Source organism: Pseudophryne corroboree, chromosome 7 (assembly GCF_028390025.1).
Source record: "Pseudophryne corroboree isolate aPseCor3 chromosome 7, aPseCor3.hap2, whole genome shotgun sequence".
Classification (NCBI taxonomy): Eukaryota; Metazoa; Chordata; class Amphibia; order Anura; family Myobatrachidae; genus Pseudophryne; species Pseudophryne corroboree.
Window position 1 is genome coordinate 423,189,871 of NC_086450.1, and position 5,818 is coordinate 423,195,688.

Genomic DNA, 5,818 nt, shown 5'->3' on the forward strand with positions numbered 1-5,818 from the left:
GGACTGTTTTTGAGGGTGGGGGTTGTTTTGAGTCTATTCTGTTTTTATCACTTTATATGCTTACGGGTGGCTACTGAAGTCAGTGAAGAAGGCTTAACCCAATTTGGGTCACATTAGTCATTGGCTTTCTAATCTTACATTTATGGTGCAGTCTTGCACAAAGTATTTAGATCTTTTCCAGGTCATGCTGTAAATCTGGTCGGGCAGCAGGCTGGCGATTTGTCCATCCCTAGGCGATCTGGGTACCCGGCCTGGTCATGTATGTAGACCTAATTGTCCAGCTAATTTTTGCCCACACACACCAGTTGGAAAGTGTTCAGTGTATTCATCAGTGTGGATACAGTCCTCCCAAGGTCCAGATTTACCAACCTTTTTAGAGACTGGTATTCAGTAGCTGATTGCCAACAATATAAGTCTGTAAATGTCATCTGTAATGGAATAGGCAGCCATGTTGGTTTGATGGACAGCTAAATGATTTATATATTAGGCAAGAAGATCGGTCGATTGACATAAGCAATGCACACACCAGTCACTTAGTCTCGCCCTTGGGTGTTAGCGCTAAGAGAAGTTCTCCTCCATGTGCTACTGGCCAACAAATCAATGGGACAGATAATCCAGGATTACTGGGGTATCGACACTTCAAAAGTTTAAGGTATCAGTAAGATACAGCTTTTGATATATACTAATGGCTAATCATCTTTAAAATATTTCATGTGTTCAAGGCCTTATCATTAATTATTTGGTGAGGAAGAGGGCTTTAATAGTTTGTAGCATGAGAATTATTAATTTGACATTAGTGGCTTGAGACGGAGTGCATTGATTTTCAGTTAGAGATGCAGCATCTTATCTGATGAGTGGCAGAGAGATCGCTGCCATGAAATCCAGCACCGCTTCTGTATACAGCTGCCCATTTTGTTTACTTTTGTAAATAACAAGTGTTATGTCTTTTCATTGATTCCGGGGTTGTTGTTTTTTTTTTTTTTTTTTTGTATGACCTTAAATGATAAAACTTCAGTTCTGACGTGGAGAAATAATGGGATAAATGGAAAGTGTTATGTGAATAGCTTCTACAGAAATCAACCATCCTAGTAATTCATCTCCCTTTTTTTTTTAAAAGGGAGATGTATTACTAAAGGAGGATGAAGGACAAGGTCCTGTAATTAAAGTTAGGTGGAAAAAGAATCATAAGGTATCAATGCATGCAACATAAAATGTTTTAACCTTCTGATCTGCAAATCCTGGTTTATGGACAGTAGCACAAAGTGCTCCTGTGTTCTGTCATCTTGCTTACTTTCCTGTCTTTTAGACTCTTGATGAACGAGATTTATCAACGTGGAGAAGTTGCCCAAAGTAAATAAATCTGCTTCTGTCATTTAACTAGAACGGTCTTTGAAATTACCATTAAGAGCTGATTGACTGCATGTGGGGAACTGCTCTACTTTATCTCTCTCCAATGCTTAATACATAGCCCCCAAAATCAGATTTAGTGAAAGGGTTCCGGTATGAGAACTAACAGGAAAAAGTACCAAGGTAATTGGTCTGGTGCTTATGAAAAGGGGTGCTTAATGTCAGCTGCTGTCTAGAGGGATATAATTAATCCCTTTTCTCATACGTCCTAGAGGATGCTGGGGTCACCATTAGAACCATGGGGTATAGACGGGATCCACAGGAGACATGGGCACTTTAAGACTTTGAGAGGGTGTGAACTGGCCCCTCCTCCAGACTCCAGTTTTAGAATTGTGCCCAGTGAGCCTGGATGCACTACAGGGGAGCTCTACTGAGTTTCTCTGAAAAGACTTATGTTAGGTTTTTTATTTTCAGGGAGGCTGCTGGCAACGGTCTCCCTGCTTCGTGGGACTTAGGGGAAGAGAGGTAGGACCTACTTCTAGTGAGTTCAAAGGCTCTGCTTCGGGCTGACAGGACACCATTAGCTCCTGAGGGTGATGATCGCTGGGTACGCTTAGATGCTCACTCCCGCAGCCTGCCATCACCCCCTTACAGAGCCAGAAGACAGGTGAGTAGCAGAAGAAAGAAGACTTCTCTTTAGTGACGGCTTTATGAGGTACCGTGCGGCGGGTGAGATGCTGCGCGCCATGCTCCCACACAAATCACAGGCACTACGGGGGGGGGGGTGCCCTGGGCAGCATAAAATCCTCAATTTGGCCTGGCAAGAGAAGACATTAGTGCCTAGGCACTGTCCGAACCCCCGCCAGTATAATTATTTATTTATTTAGGAGCAGGCAGAAGCGCGCCATAACGGACTGCTTCCTCACTCCCTCAGCTCACTGCTCGATGTCATTTCCTCTCACAAGGCTGCAGAGATGCTGGTCCTCCCTTCCACTGTCTGACAACTATCAGGGTGCAAAACTGGGAAGGGGGGGGCGCAGTGGTTTTTGGTGCAATATATTGGCAGAAAAGCGCTACAACTTCTGAGGCATTATTTAGTGTTTTCAGGGTTGTTGGCGCTGGGTTGTGAGCTGGCAAATCCTCTCTCTGTCCCTCTAACAGACTTTACTGTGGGTCTGTTCCCTTATAAGCCCGGTGTGTCTGTGAGTGTTTGGTACACGTGTGTCGACATGTCTAAGGCTGAGTGCTCTTTCCAGGAGGAGACTGTATTGTTGACACAGATTTATGTGGGTGAGATCCTGTCGGCACCGCCGACTCCTGACTGGGTGAATGTCTTGAATGCGAATAGGACTCGTATCAGTAAGGAGGATGTGTTATCGCAGGTCCAGGACCCTTCGGGGTCACAAAGATGTTCGTTTGCCCAGTTGGTTAACACTGATACCGACACGGACACTGATTTCAGTGTCGACTATAGTGATCCCAGATTAGATCTGAAATTGGCTAAGAGCATTCAGTACATGATTGTGGCTATAAAAGATGTATGGCGTATCACTGAGGACCCTGTTGGTCCTGATAAACGGGTCTGTATGTATAAAGAAAAGAAACCGGAGGTGACGTTCCTCCCTCTCATGAACGCTCGATTTGAAAAGGTCTGGGAAAACCCTGACAGAAAGTTTCAAATCCCTAAAAGGATTCCGGTGACTTATCGGTTTCCCTCTGAGGATAGTGAAAAGTGGGAGTCACACCCCCCCTTCCCCATTTTTGACAAGGCCCTGTCACGTTTGTCTAAAAGGGTGGCTCTCCCAGCACCGGGCACGGCGGCCCTTAAGGACCCAGCAGATTGTAAGCAAGAAACTATGTTAAAATCCATTTATGCGACCACCGGTACGCTGCTCAGACCTGCCATTGCATCTGCGTGGGTGAGTAGTGCTATTGAAAAGTGGGCAGATAACTTGTCATCTGACATAGATACACTGGATAGGGATAGCATCTTCTTGACGCTGCAGCATACCTAAAGGAAACTGCGAGAGAGATTGGCCTTTTGGGATCAAAAGCCAATGCCATGGCGGTCTCGGTTAGGCGAGCATTGTGGATTCGCCAATGGAATGCTGATGCAGACTCCAAGAAAAATATGGAGTCTCTCCCATATAAAGATGGTGTCTTGTTTGGGGATGGCCTCGATGATTTGGTATCTACGGCTACCGCGGGTATATTTCTTGCCTTATGTTCCTCAGCAACAAAAGAAAACGCACCACTATCAAATGCAGTCCTTTCGTCCCAATAAATACAGAAGAGGGCGAGGCTTTTCCTTCCTTGCTAGTAGAGGGAGGGGAAGAGGTAAAGGATCAACAACCTTGTCGAGTTCGCAGGAGCAGAAGTTTTCCCCTGCTTCTGCCAAATCCACCGCATGACGCGGGGGCTCTCTTGCGGGAGTCCGCACCGGTGGGGGCACGTCTAAAACTCTTCAGTCAGTTCTGGATTCGTTCAGGCCTAGACCCAGGGGTTTTACAAATAGTGTTCCAAGGGTACGAACTGGAGTTTCAAGACGTTCCCCCTCGCCGATTTTTCAAATCGGCCTTACCAGTTTCTCCTCCGGACAGGGAGATAGTAAGCGAGGCTATACAAAAGTTGTGTCAGAATCAAGTCATCATCCTGGTTCCCCTATCACGACAGGGAGACGGCTTTTATTCAAGCTTTTTCGTGGTCCAGAAGCCGGATGGCTCAGTCAGACCAATCCTAAACCTGGAATCCCTACATTTCTACCTGAAGAAGTTCAAATTCAGAATGGAATCTCTCAGGGCAGTGATCTCCGGTCTGGAGGAAGGAGATTTCATGGTTTCGGTGGACATAAAGGATGCCTATTCACGTGTTCCCATTTATCCTCTGCATCAGGCTTACCTGAGATTTGCGATTCAGGATTGTCATTACCAATTTCAGACGTTGCCGTTTGGTCTATCCACGGCTCTGAGGATTTTCACCAAGGGGATGGCGGAAATGATGGTTCTCCTTCGCAAACAGGAGTCACTATATCCCGTGCTTGGACGATCTCCTGATAAAGGCGAGATCCAGGTTGAGAGATCCTCAAGCAATGGCAGTGGTTGCACTGGTGACACCGTGGGTGTTTCAGTCGGTGTATGTATTTCCTCCACTTCCTCTCATTCCAAAAGTTCTAAAGATCATAAGAAGAACAAAGATTCGGGCAATCCTCATTGTCCCAGACTGGCCAAGGAGGGCTTCGTACCCAGATCTTCAGGAATTAGTCATAAGAGATCCCTGGCCTCTTCCTCTGCGCAAGGACCTGTTACAACAGGGGCTGTGCGTGTATCAGGACTTACCGCGGCTATGTTTGATGACATGGCGGTTGAGCGCCAAATCCTAGCCCGTAAGGGTATTCCCAGTGAAGTCATTCCCACACTTATTCAGGCCCTAAAAGGGGTAACGTCTAGACATTACCACCGTATTTGGAGAATATATGTTTCTTGGTGTGTATCCAAGAAGGCTCCTACGGAAGAGTTTCAGCTAGGGCGTTTTCTCCATTTTCTACAAGCAGGTGTGGATGCAGGCCTAAAATTGGGCTCAATTAAGGTACAGATTTCAGCATTATCGGTTTTCTTTCAGAAACAATTGGCCTCCCTTCCAGAAGTTCAGACTTTCGTGAAAGGCGTGTTGCACATCCTACCTTCAATCTTAATGGAGTGTTGCAGTTCCTTCAATCACATTGGTTTGAACTTTTACAGAAGGTGGAGTTGAAATTCCTCACTTGGAAAGTAGTCATCCTGTTGGCCTTGGCATCTGCAAGGCGGGTGTCTGAGTTAGCGGCCTTGTTTCACAAGAGCCCTTATTTGATCTTCCATGAGGATAGAGCTGAATTGAGGACACGTCAGCAATTTCTACAAAAGTGGTTTCCTCTTTCCACATGAACCAACCTATTGTGGTGCCTGTGGCTACTGACGCCTTCGCTGAGTCAAAGTCTCTGGATGTGGTCAGAGCTTTGAAGATTTATGTCGCCAGAACAGCTCAGATTAGGAAAACGGAGGCTCTGTTTGTCCTGTATGCTCCCAACAAGATTGGGTGTCCTGCTTCCAAGCAGACCATTGCGCGCTGGATCTGCGGTACGATTAAGCGTGCTCATTCCACGGCAGGATTGCCGTTACCGAACTCTGTGAAGGCCCATTCTACTAGACAGGTGGGATCGTCCTGGGCAGCTGCCCGGGAGTCTCGGCGTTACCGCTTTGCCGAGCAGCTACTTGGTCGAGTTCAAACATTTTTGCTAAGTTTTACAAGTTTGATAACTTGGCCGATGATTACCTCAAATTTGGTCGTTCGGTGCTGCAGAGTCATCCGCACTCTCCAGCCCGTTCTAGAGCTTTGGTATAACCCCATGGTTCTAATGGTGACCTTAGCATCCACTAGAAAAAATAGGATTTTAATAACTACCGGTAAATCCTTTTCTCTTAGTCCGTACAGGATG